The sequence below is a fragment of the Cnephaeus nilssonii genome (assembly GCF_951640355.1).
Source record: "Cnephaeus nilssonii genome assembly, chromosome: 10".
In the NCBI taxonomy this organism is placed as follows: domain Eukaryota; kingdom Metazoa; phylum Chordata; class Mammalia; order Chiroptera; family Vespertilionidae; genus Cnephaeus; species Cnephaeus nilssonii.
Genome location: NC_137081.1, coordinates 4,906,337 through 4,922,177, shown reverse-complemented (window position 1 = coordinate 4,922,177; position 15,841 = coordinate 4,906,337).

Sequence of the window (15,841 nt, the reverse complement as noted above, 5' to 3'; positions counted from 1 at the left end):
GTCTTACACATGGGGAAGGTGAAAAGAAGCAGCTCTAGTTAGCACTGCATTTACAGCTTCTGGTTTCCAAGGAAGACCAGTTTTGCGCCAGTATCCTCAGACAGTAGATTTAGAAAAAACTGAATAAATGAAATGTTGGCTTTGGCCTATGTAACATGTTGAGGATCTTATGTTTCCTTTCCTTATCCCATTTATATGGTCACCAATACAAATAAGACCAATACTTACAACAGCACTCCCAACCAAGAATTATAATTCTTAGGGGGATGTTTCCCCGTGTTGCAGTGTTGCTGAGACCTCAGCCCAGAACAGAACTACACGGCCACTTAGGGAATAAGTAGGTGTTGCCTCTTGCCAGACCTCACCTTCTATACCTAATCCAGGGGCACAGGGACTGTGTCTACTTGAAATTCTACCAGAATCTGCCTACCATGTGAAAACCATTCTCTGAGTCACTCAAGTGTGGGTCCCCATCCAATGCTTCCTTCAATTTTTAATGTAGCATAGTTTGCTCAGACCTCTAAACCCCTGGCCCCAACAGCTGACTCCTCAGCAGGGCATGAGTGCCTCAGGGTGGGGACACAAAGTGTCTGGAGGGTGTGGCCACTGCATTCCCCCAGGCTAATGCCATAAGGAGGGGAGTGGCCCACCCAAGAAAGAGGGTATCTGTGGTGTGGCCATCCCCTTCAGCTCTCTCTTCCCAGAGCCTCAAATCCCAGTCTCTCCTCATGGGACTCTAGTTTGTTCCCTGTCCCTCTGCTAGAGCCTTAAGTGAGTAGCTGTGAAGGGCATTTTCTGTATTGGCCCAGCTGTTATGTATTTTGACAATCACCCCTGTGTGTACTTGCATTAACACAATTCGTCATATGCATATATCTTAATATCATCAAAGGCACATCCCTCTGACTTCCCTGTACCTTCACCATTACCTTTCTTTAATCATGAACAAAAAGGAACTTCAATTGTTTATCCCTCTGAATTTGCATATTCATGACACTCACATTTCTTCCCTCCCACTTTACCTGTGTAGCGTGTATAGCCAAACTTTTAGTGTCTCCATTGTCAAAACCTTTGATCTCATGATCACCACCTCTGCCTGACTTTTGTATATTGGTCTTTCTTATGATTCAGTCCTGGGCCCCTACAATACCTAATTTTTATTTAGATACTCATATTTCATAGTTTCATAATGTCCATGTTTCATAGTTTCATGTATGAACCCCAAATATTTCTTACTGATTCTACACCACTGAATTTTGTGCACCTATAGGCTACTGCCTGCTCAGAGTCTCCAATCCGGTCTATTATTAGCTCTTTATACTAAAAATTTCAAAAGCAAAATGTAGGACCTGCCTATCCTATGGTATTTTGTCCTCTTTGAGTTTCCTCACTTTTTATTTCTTTGTCTTTTATTCCTTTTTTGTTTTTTGTTCTTGGGTGGTTTTTGTTTGTTGGTTGGTTGTTTTTGTAAGTAAAAGTTGACATCATGTACTGAAACATAATTACACAGAATCCTGTGAAATTTCTTTGACAACTTCTTGTCTTCCATTATCATTTACAAATAGTATATTTAATTCCCCCATCCACAGATTAACTCAGAAGTTACATGTATACTAAAACAATTCAATAAAAATAAATCTTGTTGCTCAGTACAACCAAGCATGAAACAAATAATGCTGCAGAAAGCAGAGAAGGGACACAAAAATAAACTGGGTTGTGCAGCATTGAATTTGAGATCATATAGCACTCCAGTAAAATTGTTCAGTGGCTTTTTCTTTATTTGATAAAATATGTTATAAAATCTGTCTCTAGAATAGGTCAAGTCTTCTTCTACATTCCTAGATCAGCTGGCATTTTCTTTAAAGTCTTATGACAATTTGTAATCATATATTTTTGTAACTATTAAATACATATCTATGGTTTTCACTGAAATGTAAGATCTAAGTGGATATGAATAATATAATTTCCTTACCATTCAATTCCCACTGCTGGCACCATTTAAGAGCCCAGGATTATTTTTAAATGAATACATAGGAAGACTTGAACATAATATATGTTAGTAAACTGAAAGTTCAGTGGGTCAGTGGATGGATGGACAGATTAATAGATTTCTTTCAAAAGGACCTTTTTAAAAAGAGGGTGTGCAAGGGTTCTGGAGATAAAATTATCATGTTTTCTTCTGAGCAGAATCATCTTCTTCATTATGACTTAAAATGAAAAGGTTACTGAGAAATGTTTGTTTTACTAGAGATGATTTATGGCTAAGCATTTCTCTACCAGGATGAATTTAGTTAAGTGAAGCATTAGTATACCAATATCAAAGTATCAATGATAAAATACATTCACAGATATGACATTTGAAACATATGGCATTTACTGAAAATACACAGAAAACTTATTTCTGTATTTTTTTTACAATCTTGTTAAAGTTTAAAAAGTATTTTCTCATTATACCTTTCACTCACATTTTTATCAACATTTATAGTACTGTTTCTCCAACTTTCTTGACTTAAGCACCATTTTGGTAATATAATAGATTCACATCACAATTAAAGACACAGTTTGGTCGGTGTCGTTCAGTGGATCAGTGTCTACCCATGAACCGGAGGTCACGGTTTGATTCCTGTTCATTGTACATGACTAGGTTGTGGGCTTGATCCCCAGTAGGGGGCATGCAAGAGGCAGCTGATCAATGATTCTCTCTCATCATTGATGTTTCTATCTTTCTCTTCCACTCCCTTCCTTTCTCTGAAACCGATAAAAAATATTTAATAAAAGAAAAATAAAGACATATACATATGTGCACATAATTTTGAATATAATTTCAATGTGTCCATGAACCAAATAATTCAAATGTTCACTTAAAATAACTGATTTTCTGGGTAAAATATGAAATTTGAAATATCTACACTAATGAAAAAGTAAGATGCAAATTGACCGTACCTTCGTGACACCCACCAGTCAATCAGGAGTGAGTATGCAAATTAACCCAACAAATATGGTGGGTTAATTTGCATACGCAGGCACCTAGCAGCCGGTAGCGGGGTCGGACATTTGTGTTGTCGCCATGGTGATGACGCAGGAGTTCCGCACCGCCCCAGCTGCTCTGGGCCTCTGGGCAGCATGGGAAGGCAGAAAGGCGGCTCCGGGCAGCCAGGGGAAGGAAGGCCCATTTTTGCATGAATCTTCGTGCATCAGGCCTCTAGTACATATACATTCACACAATGGGTTAAGTAGACAGAATGTTTCAGCCAATACTTACTTTAAATTTTGAATTATTAATTTAAGTGTAAAATGTTCTCATATGTTAAAAAGCTGCATAAGTGTTGAAACTCATTAAAAACTGTCATCACACTAGACAAAATGTGCTAAAGAAAAGCAACCACTCTACACCAGCAGCGTGATTTGCTTCCATCTTAACCCTGCCCTTTTGCACAGATGCCTGCAGAGACCAGAGTCCACTCATCTCCAGAGCCTACACATACTATACAGCATCCTAAACAAGTTGTATGTAGCTTCTGCCACTACCATAAATTCTTACTGTATAGTTTATTGTTTAAGATGCTAACCCAGTGAATGTTAATTTTTATTGCCTATGAAGAGAAAAGAAAAAAAAATGCTGGTAATAATCTGCTTAATGATGGCATCTCATGAAGAATTTTATGTTATAGAAATGCTTATTTTCTTATCTTCTACAGAGGTATGGTGCATGAAATTTGTGCACGGGTAGGGTCCCTAAGCCTGGCCGGGGATCAGGGCCAATCTGCGGGGCAACTGGTGGGGCAATTGAGGGGCCCCCTGCTGGCACCCGCCTTGGCTGGCCTGGGGCCTGTGGGCTGGGGGCAGCTCCTGTGGTGAGCATCTGCCCCCTGGTGGTCAGTGCATGTCATAGTGACTGGTCATTCCACTGGTCGTTCTGCCGTTCAGTCAATTTGCATATTAGGCTTTTATTATAAATTAAAATAATAAAATCAACATTTAGTGTTAACTCCTGTCAGATTTTGGCACTAATTTTGTTACCCTTGGAGATTTCTTTGGCATTGTACAGATTCTGCAAATCCCCATTCACAGCTCATATTTTAATCCTTTCAGTAATATTTTTATCATATCCCATTGAGCATGTCTCCATTTCTCTCTGATGTCATGGCACAGAAAGAAAGCCTTATGTAGATTGATAAGCAAGCTGTACACGTATTCTTCTCTCAAGAGGTTGCATGTCCAAGGACTACAACTGGTTAGATATTTTGCAGATAAACTTGCCTTTGCCTTTATCTAAAATGTTAACGGGTTAAGCGCTAAGACACTTGAAGAGTGGATCTCTGATGAAGATCAAAATCAAGGCCAAAGCTTCACTATAATATTTGTTACAGGTCACAAGTCCTCATGACAAATAAATATACAGAAAATAAACCTTGTCATTGAATAGTGAAATAACATCTTAATTTAAAATAATTATACCAATCCTTTAGCAAGTTCTGGGAAAATGACTCTGTCCTTATATTTCTAGACCAAGTCTACTTTGCTGACAACATAGATTTTAAAACATAACAGTGGAGAAATGTCATCTCTGTTTTCAGTTATAGAAAGAATACTTGACATGATTGAAGCTCTAATTATTTAGAAATTAAGAACCTTATTTTTTACCAGCATCACACCTGCTACTGTGGGAAGTAGGAAGTATACATGTTTGTGATTCTATAGTCTCTTGATGAGATGCTATTTTCTAGCTTAATTTCTCCCGTGGAGCTATGACTATTGCTGAAAAGACTTCTCTAAACAAATTATATAAGCACTCTTCATTTTGTATTTCTTGCCAGCACACCTTGTTTCAGAATTCATCTTTTACTCTCTGTGCTTTGTCTAAGGCTACTCATACGAATACATTTTATACTTTTGGTTGCCAAGTCCTCCAGGGTCGCTCGCCATCACGGCCATGGGTTCCAAGTCTCCTCAGGCGTGAATGCTTGCATTGCCTTATCCTATTGAGGACTGTTCACTGTCCCTTCCAGACTATGCAGCCTCCCCAGGACCTCCACCCTCAGTCATTGTGCTGTACCCTCTGCATGTAAACCAGCTCCTCCATCAATCCTGGTTTATTCAGAGTCCTTTGTTGCTAAGAACCAGCACTTCCCTTCACCTTCCTCCATCCAGGCCCCCACTCCCTCCCCTCTGATAGCTGTCATCCATGCCTCTGCTTCCATTTTGTTCCTCAGTTTATTTTGTTCACTAGGTTCCACATATGTGAGAGCACATGGTATTTGAAAGCATGTGTATGTAACACATAGACACAGACAGCAGTGCGGTGATAGCCAGAGGGAGGAAGGAGGGGGAGATGGAAGTGGGCAAAGGGGGAAATGGGGACGGAAGAGCCTTTGCGTGGGGCGATGGACACGAGGCGGGTGCGGATGCTGTTTGATGGAGATGCGCACTGAAGTCTATGTGGTTTTGCAAACCGATGTCTCCCCAGCAACGTCAATAAGAAAACACCCCATGCGTTACAATTCCTCTCACGACTGCTCCCAACTACACCTAGGGATGGGGCCATGCGCTGAACTGCATGTTCCCAGCAGTTAATAAATGAGTGGGTGAATAAATAAAGTAAAAAACAAAACCAACAAAACAGCGCTTCCCAAAGTTGTCTCCAATTGAATGGAACTAAGCAGATTGGGACAATGTGAGTAGACGTTGTAAGTAGGACGTCACCAGTAACCTACAGTGATTCGTTACATCTTCTCTGTCATTTTCTCTCTGTCTCACTCCAGCCCTAGGTCTTTCATCTCTGCTCCTCTCTGCTTGCCTGCTCTATCCCGTGCTTCTTTACGGTAATTATTTTCTTTGAATGATAATCAGCCTGAGTGTATTTTTAAAAAAAGGGCTTTTGGGGTTGTTTTTAGCTCTAACTCAACGTGGAACTTACTATTTAAGTACCTATAACTAATTGGAAATGATGTGTCCCCTGGGTGAATTTATCAAAAGAGCGAATCTGCTGTTGGTTCATTGGTGTGTTCTCTGTAGATTAGTGTCAATCCCTGCCCCAGCGAAGGGTACCTGGGACAGTCGGTCACCGTGCAGAAGCACTCTGATGGCACTTCTTTGTCAGGTGTTTCGTCTGAAGTGGGGATTTTAAGGAATAAGACATGAACAAACAGAAACTGCAAAACATGTCTACTCCAACTCTACTTATATAGACATTCCAATTGTCATTCCACTGATCCAATATTCAGTGCTAACTCCTGTCAGATTTTGGCGCTAATTTTACTACATGCTCAAGTTTTTATAAAAAGCAGTATTACTCAAATATAACTCACATGGCATACAAGTCACTCCTTTAAAGCGTACTGATCGGTAGTTTTCGCACGATCGCAGAGCTGTGAAGCTGTCACCTCATCTAACTTTGAAAACGTTTGCTTCCGCTGAATGAAATTCCTTGTCATGGTTTGGCAGTTCCTTAAGAATTTAAACATAGAGTCACTATGTTTTCAAGTTGCATCCATGTTGTAGCATGTTTTACTACCTCGTTTATTTCTGTTGCAGAATACTATTTTATTGTATAAACATACAACATTTTATTCACACTTTATTGATTTATCAGCTGATGGGCATTTAAGTTGTGTCCATTGTTGGCTAGCTGGAACAATGCTACTCTGATCCATGAGTGTACAATTTTTGGGGTGGACATATCTTTTTATTTGGGTGGGCGTCTGTATTTAGAAGTTGAACTGCTGGGTCATCTGGTAACCCTGGGCCCCGATCCTGCTCAGGGGTGCTTATTGCTTTTGCTGTTTGCTTTGTCTTTTGTTAAGTGACTTGACCAAATTAATTTAGCAAAGTCAATTTTCATCACAGGAAGCAGTCTCCAGTGTCAGAACCTACCCCCTCCTGTCCTCCCTCCCCACACACACACCCTCCCACACACACTTTTTCATTATTTTTGATGTGGTTATCTCTGTTCAGACAACTTATTTATTTTTGGCCTGATCTTTGGCCAGGAACATTCGTCTTTGTCGCTCTCCCCAAATAGCTGAAAGGGAGCAGCCTTGGTCATTTCTCCCAGACTTTCAGGGCTACGTGTGCTTGTGTCTCCCAGGAGGTGTCCCCCGTGGCTGTTGGCCAGGCAGTGTTTGTCAGAGGGTGTCTTCAGCCCCTTGTTCACCGACGAGACTTCTCCTCTGTGTTGGGGGTTTGTGGGTCCTTTTCTGACTGGTCCTGAGTGGACACAACACTCGCACAGCCCACAGATCCGGGGTTGACTGATCTCAGGGGTGCTCCGCCTGGCTGTCTCTTTCCCTTTCTCTTTCTCTGAAACCTCTAGCTCCTCTGTTGTTTGACTCATGTCGCTCCTCTTCTCTCTAGCTCTTCACCAATAGCTCCATTGTTTTTGACAACACCTTAAGTAAGCATGGAGCTCCTCCTCCTCTGCCTAAATTGTCAGCCACTGTAGACAGAGCTGAATTATTGGCACTCTTAGAGGGCGATTTCTCCCTGGGTAGTACCTTGTGCCACTGCCCTGGGGCTGGGGGTGGGTACCCCATTTTCTTGGAGTAACTCTCTTGCTCTGCAACTTGGTATTTGGGGGAGCAGGGTTCGTAGCCTGTGGTCCTCTTGGCTTGCCTCTTCCAGAATGAAACCTCAGCTCAGTGAATGTGCTGGGGCAGAGCCAGTCACTTTCAATATTCATGATTCTGTTAGAGAGATTGATTTCAGGCAGAAAGATATCTGACCAGACTTTACTGTGAAGAATAGCTATGCTTTCTGAAATTCCCCAGTTTTTCTTTCTGATGATAGGATCTTTACAAATGATTTATAATTGTTTAATATCTTATGGTTTACAAAAAAATATCATAAAATAACTATCCCTTTGAATGCCCAGAGACTACTATGAAGTAGAATAATACCTTCATTTAAAAAGTCAGAACAATGAAAGATATATATGAACTAGTTTGCCTGAAACCATTTGACTAGAAACTGCCATGAATTAAAATATGAAGTTTTCCATATCCAAAATCTATTTTCATACACTATAATTCTATTCATGTTGAGAAGTTATGGATAGTATATTAGTTGATAATGTTCAATAAAAATAGGTGCTCAATAAATGTTATGCTAGACTGTCATCCTTTGATTAATAATGATTGCATTGGTCTCTTGCCTTCTAATATGTCTGACTTTAACAAAGAAGGGCAATCATCTTTGATATGATTGTGTGCTCTTTTATTTCATATCAAATTCAAATAAAATGAGGAACTTCCAGCATGAAATCAGTTGCTGGTTTCAAGGCAGACCCCTTTCACCTTTAGAAATGTTATCATATTTAAAAAGAGAGAGACCGGATTTCATTCTTCGAAGGCACATTTTTTTTTCTTAACTCTGTGAATAATGTCCTTGGAGAAATGTCTGCATCTGATAGATTAAACACAACAGCAGCCCAAGTATGACTTTATTCTTTCCCAGATTGTTTTAAATGCAAAGAGCAGAAATGAGAAAAGACCAGTGAAAAAATGGGAAGCTTCGGGAACCCTGATTGTATAAGATGCTCATTTTATGTTGTAAGGTTACAAAGATAAGTCAAGAAAGAAATGGAAACCCTGCTTTCAGACACTGTGCAGCACTTCCATTGGAAAGACAATTGCTCCGAATGCTCCATGTCTTTCATGGTGGTGGTACCTCTGGTATTATGTACTTATTTTTCCCCTATTGTTCCTCATCTGTCATCAGGAACATGGCCACAGCACAAGGTATTAGGCCTCCCACAAATTTTTGAAAATCAACATCAGGTTTAAAATAAAATCCATATTTGTATAGGATTAGAAAGTAAAATTTTCAATGTGTTTTTATACATATTCTCAATTCAATAAGTAGATAGATCTCACTATTCTTTTTAAATTTATTGTATTATATATGTCCATGAAAGAGAAATCCTAATATTAAGGATGACAAGACAGTGCACACGAAGACTCGATTATTTTAAAAGCACTCACTTATTGGACCCTTTAAACATTCATTCCCCTCAACATAGACAAGGGCTTATGTGCTATTTAAGTTTCTCTCAGCTCCGTTTTCAAATGCAATTGTGATAGAATAAAAAAATAAAATTAAGATTAAAAAATAAAACACATATTAGCCCTATTCTTTTATCTGAGTTAATATTTATGTTTTATTGTACCAATAAGGTGACTCTATTTTATTCACTATTTACTCATCAGAAAAACATTACAAATTGGGATTAATGTAAGAAAAAAATAAAATAATAAAAGCAAGTGATACATAAAGACATCATCTTATAAATATTGATCAGTAAAGCAAGTGGAGAGTAAATTGACCAGCTTAACCTTAGATATTTAAATAGGAATTGAAAAATAGTACCTTGAATAGATCCTGGCTTGACCGATATTATTGCTATTTATTTATTTTTCTTGTTATTTCATTTACTCATTTTATAAATATACTAGAGGCTTGGTGCACAAAGTTTGTGCACAGTAGGGGGTGTCCCTCAGCCCAGCCTTCACCCTCTCCAATCTGGGACCCCTCAAGGGATGTCCGACTGCCTATTGAGGCCCGATCTTACTGGAATCGGGCCTAAACAGACAGTCGGACATCCCTCTCACAATCCAGGACTGCTGGCTCCCAACCACTCACCTGCCTGCCTGCCTGATTGCCCCTAACTGCTTCTGCCTGCCAGCCCGATCAACACCTAACTTCTCCCCTGCAGGCCGAATTGCCCCCAACTGCCCTCTCCTGCTAGCCTGGTCACCCCTAACTTCTCTCCCTTGCCAGCCTGATTGCCCTAATTGCCCTCCCCTGCCAGCCTCATCACCTCTAACATAACTGCCCTCCCCTGCAGGCCTGGTCCCCCCCAACTGCCTTTCCCTGCAGGCCTGGTCCCCCTCAACTGCCCTCCCCTGCAGGCCTGATTGCTCCCAATGGCCCTCCCCTGCAGGCCTGGTCACTCCCAACTGCCCTCCCCTGCTGGCCTGATTGCCCCTAACTGCCCTCCCCTGCTGGCCATCTTGTGGCGGCCATCTTTGACCACATGGGGGCAGCCATCTTGTGTGTTGGAGTGATGGTCAATTTGCATATTATTCTTTTATTAGGATGGGGTTAATTGAAATGTCTGTTTTAGGCTTTTTTGAGTAGATGCATTCTGATTGGACAAGAATCAACAAAATGGATCTATTTGTTTTCAAAGATGGTATAGGGGACTTGTGATACATTTTAAAAAATTTATTTTACATAAAATAAATCTCAAAATGTCAAAATAATTCGGGAAGTTCATCCTAAAAACAATCTGTGATCAAAGCATATTAATATAAAACACAACTGAATCAATTATGTCTTTAGAAAGACAGAAATGTGAGGCACTGGCTTTAGACTCTTTTTTAAAATTTTATTTTCAGACTCTCAGAATATTGGAGACCCAGGGGAAGGTGCGTCAATAACACTATTGGGAAATTCCAGCACTCGAACCAAAATGTCCATCAATTTCTCACCATATCCTTCTCTCCTTTGTAATTCTGGACTATATTTTTATATTAAATTTGGTTACCCCTGGACTTTGCTAGCAAAGAATCCAAGCATGTAACAAAAAGAATAAGTGTTAAACATCTTTAAAGAATTTATTGGAATAAACAAGTGGAGCAGAATGAAAACTGTTCAAAGACAGAAAGATTACATATGGATGCAGGGAAATATATGTTTCCATTAATTAAACTTTATTTTCTTTCTGTTTAAAATATATCAATTAGTTGTATTTTTCTTAAATGTTTACATAAATCAAACAGGTAAATTATTTTTTCATAATTTTGCAAATTCATTATACTGCCTATTCCTCATTTCTAGGTGGAAAAATGCTTGTGATTATAAATTATTGTTTTTTCTAGCAGTACTGTAATAAATAACTTTAATGAAAGAAAGAACATGCAGTTTTCAGAGGAATACCAGAAGGAAATTGATGGCTGAGAGGGAGTTAGTAAACGGTCTCCTTAGAGATGAACTACATTTAATTAGCTAGGCCTTATGGTAGAACAAATATTGGAGGAATGAAATAAAGTTTCCTCCTAGTTGAACTCTTGTTCTGCCCAAACTCTCCAAGGTTACATTAACCTAGAACTGTCAAAAGTGCTGCTCCTACAGCTTAAACTGGCTTAAATAACTGCTTTTTCAGGAACAGGTATTTTATAGAAATCCAGTGTATTTAGTAAATAGCTCTTCCACTTCTTCTCTGAGGAGAGATAACAGGGAAGAAAATAAAATACCTTGAAATAATAAACATAAAATCATGTGGCTAAGCAAGTTTGTATTATTTCATCACCAAATCTGTAAAGTCATTCTAGACGTCCTTCCCGAGGAAGCCAGCGAGGGCCGAGGAAGAGGTGGTTAGGGTCAATCAAGCAGGTAGGCGAGCAGTTAGGGGCAATGAGGCAGGCAGGCAGAGGCAGTTAGGGGCGATCAAGCAGGCAGGCACAGTGGTTAGGAGTGATCAGGCAGGCAGGCGAGTGGTTAGGGGCAATCAGGCAAGCAGGCGAGCAGTTAGGGGCATCAGGCAGGCAGGCAGAGTGGTTAGTGGAGATCAGGCAGGCAGGCGAGTGGTTAGGAGCGATGAGGCAGGCGGATTGCAAGAGGAATGTCAGACTGCCAGTTTAGGCCCTATTCCACTGCGGTATCAGGCCTAAATAGGCAGTCAGACATCCTCCAAGGGATCCCGGATTGGGAGAGGGTACAGGCTGAGCTGAGGGAGCCCCAGCCTTATGCATGAATTTTGTGCATCAAGATTCCAGTTAATATAATAAGATATCAGTCACAGAAAAAAATGGCATTAAATATATAGGAAAAGATGCAATATAATATAGTTTAAGTAAAACATTAAGACAAAGAAAAGCATAATAAAGCTAACAAGTTATATAAATTTAGATTTCACATAAGAAATCTAGCTATGATTTTTCCAAAATGAAATAAAATGTAATAGTGTGGAAAATACCCCCACACACAAACACACATTAACATGAAGATAAATAATGTTGGGCATTTAAAAATGACAGTTAATTTTTACATGTAGTAAACTTAAATATAAGTATCGACTTATGTCATATGTGTTATGACTAGGAAATTCATCAAATTAACAAAATGTACTTTTATATTGCTTATGGTTTTTTGCTTACTACAACTTATTTGTAAAATTAGTAATTTATAAGTGTGAATATCGCCCAGCCTGTGTGGATCAGTGGTTGAGCGTCAACCTATGAACCAGGAGGTCACAGTTCGATTCCTGGTCAGGGCACATGCCTGGGCTGCAGGCTCAGTCACCAGTGGGGGGCATGCAGGAGGCAGCAAATCAATGATTCTCTCTCATCATTGATGTCTCTTATCTCTCTCCGTCTCCTTCCTCTCAGAAATCAATTATATGTATTTAAATGTGAATATAATTTTATACAAATTTCTTGAATTATTTTCTAAACATAATTTAGATGAGATAAAGATTTTCATTGTCTGCAAACGTACATTAGACAGAAACCTGGCAAAGTTTATAGTTTCATTTTCATTATTTGGGCTATCTTTCATGTTGTTTACATTCTACAATGTTTTTCTTGCCTTTTTATGTTTTTAATGTTGTTTAATAACATGTGTTTTTAAAATAAGGGTGTATGATCACATAACAAGTTAAAATAAGATATCTTGGGAACCAAATATCAAAAGACAGAAGCTATTATCTTCCTAATGGTCCTCGGACACAAGGCCTAGTGTTATACCACCTAGGATCGTAGTCAGCAAACTGCGGCTCGCGAGCCACATGCGGCTCTTTGGCCCCTTGAGTGTGGCTCTTCCACAAAATACCATGGCCTGGGCGAGTCTATTTTGAAGAAGTGGCGTTAGAAGAAGTTTAAGTTTAAAAAATTTGGCTCTCAAAGGTAATTTCAATCATTGTCCTGTTGATATTTGGCTCTGCTGACTAATGAGTTTGCCGACCACTGCCCTAGGACAAAGGAACCCAGCTGAGAGCTTAGCATCCCACCACATTATAAACACATCACATCACTTAATTAATATAGTTACTCATTACATTTGCATATATCGTTCAAGTACAGGAAGAAAAAAAAAAGTTGTATTCATTCACAGAAAACACCAGACAGAACATTAGGATTCTATACCCAGAAAACATCTTTTTTACAAAAGGCAAAATAAAGATTTTTTTTTTTTTAACATAAGTGGAGAGAATCCATTGTCAGCAGATTAGCACTATAAAAATGTGAAAGGAAGAACTTCAGGGAGAAGGAAATGATACTCAAGAGAAATTTGGGTTTCCAAAGTGAATAACAAGCTCTGAAAATGGCAAATGCACGATTAAATACAAAATACTTTTTCTTATTTCTTAGCAATTCAAAAATGAATTGAAAATAACCACAATACATTTTATGGTTTATAACTAAGCCTATAAAATGAGACAAAATAGAGGCATGAAAAATATTCAACAAAACCAAGGAGTGGCAGGGGATGATTTTAAAAAGAGAAGAAAATAGAAATAAGCCTCATGATATTGATAAAATACTTTTAAAAAATAAAAGTGAAAAAATGGGGAGCTAATTCAAATTGCTATTGGCATTTCCACTGATAAAATTTGCTGCCCTTTAATACAGTTTTTGGAGATAATATTTCAATTTATATGTTCTAATTTTTAAACTTAAAACTTATATATTTGAAATTCATTTAAGATAGTTATTTTATATGAGTCTTATTTTCTTATTTCTTATTCCATGAAGATAGTATGAGGCTATTAAACTCTGGGCATTATAGAAGACTAGAGGCCCAGTGCACGGATTTGGGCACCGTGGGGTCCCTCGGCCTGGCCTGAACCCTCTTGTGGTCTGGGACCCTCAGGGGATGTCAGACTGCTGGTTTCAGCCCAATCCCCACAGGCCAGGTTGAGGGACCCCACTGGTGCATGAATCTGTGCACTGGGCCTCTAGTATACATATAAGATCTTTGGTTAATCTCTTCCCACCCTACCCCTTTCCCTCTGAAATTCATCAGTCTGTTCCATGTTTCCATGCCTGTGTATTGAGCATCTGCCCCCTGGTGGTCAGTGCACATCATAGCTACTGGCCGAACAGTCGAATGGTCATTCGACTGTTCGGTCAGTAGCTATGATGTGCACTGACCACCAGGGGGCAGATTGTATGACTTTTTATATATATAATTATATATATAATATAAAAATTATATATATAATTTTTTTACATAAAAGTCATACAATGGGGAATAACATGCCTATAAGTTTAAAATGTAGTAAATAAATAAATAAATAAATAAATAAATAAATAAATAAAATGTAGTAAAGTATTTCAAAAATAGAACTTAGCTTTAACTAATTTGAAAGTTACACAAAATAAAAAAATTCATTTACATAAAAGGCTCAGTTAGAGAACAATAACAATATATATATATATGATTTATTAACCACCTTTTGTGATAAAATATAACACTTTTTCTCTGAGGCAGATATCTGACATGCTGCCTTTGACAGCTAGAAAAAAAAAAAAAGGACAAATATTTGAACATCTGAGTCTCCAAGTAATGCTCAGAAGTACTGTTCATTTGATTTTGAAATAAAACAAACAAAAGTGGATTTTACCATGATACTATTCTTATTTTATTTCAACTTCAGAGGGTAGTTCTCCCAACTGCAGAATTATGTAGAGTTATGCTCTGGCTGCCCTAACAAAACACTCCAAATTGGCTAGCTTCAACAATAGACATCTACTTTCTCATGGGAGGGATGCTCTGGGCACCGGCTCTAATCCCAGCTCTGCTGAAGACACGGCTGGACTTCTCCCGTGGCGGTGTTAACACATAAAACAACAACATTCAAACCTGGGAAGAACTTTTGTGAGTTTCTTTGAGCCAAACTGCCGACAATTGCCGGGAAGCAGAATCTCAGTGGACTGGATAATGCACCGGGGAACACCCGCTTTTCACCTCGTTTTATACATGGCAACTAAAGGAGGAGACGTAGGTGGCTTCCATGAAATCCACTGGTGATAGATTAGGAGGCGGGAGAAAGCAAAGCGGGGAAACCCTGGGGTTGGATGAAAAGTAAAATGATAGACACATGCTTCTTTTACTTAAGTGGATGCAAGATAGTTACAGCCAACAATGACCTCAAGGACAATGAGGGTCTTTGTGGTCTCTGGCCCGGGCCTGGGGGTGTATTTGGCTGTGCCCTGAGGGGCCCGGGAAAGGGAAGGTACAAGGGACCCTGACATTTCACAGGTATGTTATCATAGAGGCAAAAAGACGGTAGGCTCAGTTAAGGAAAAGGTTGACCTTGGTCAGGCCGTGGCTTAGGACATGACTATGCACCATAACTGCTTTCAGTGCAAGTTTTGATTGCAGATCATCCTTTGTAGTTACTTTGGTGTTTGAGTTCGCAAGGCGGCTGCGCAGGCCTTCCCTGCGCTTGTTGGGGCAGCATGTGGCCCCTGTTCCGTCCACAGTGGGATGGAGGGCGAGGGGGCCTTAAATTAAATTAGGGACTTAATTCCACACAAATAAATGCCACTCATTCTCCTGCGAAAGTCTCAAAACATTGCTTTCTCGTGACAACACCTGCAGCCCACTTCCACCCGCAACAGGGAGGGACCTGAGCACTCCCTGCTGATAACAGAAGGGGGTATTTGTTTACTAATTGCTCTGTTTTCTTCCATCATCTGTTCTCTGTCTTCTGAAGGTGTGTGTGTTCTTTGTTATTATTTATTCTTTATGTTATTTCAAGGCTGTGCTGCTTTATTAACTTTTTATTAGTTTCTCCAACGATATTAGGTCATTTAAAAAATGCATAGAGGTCTTGTAA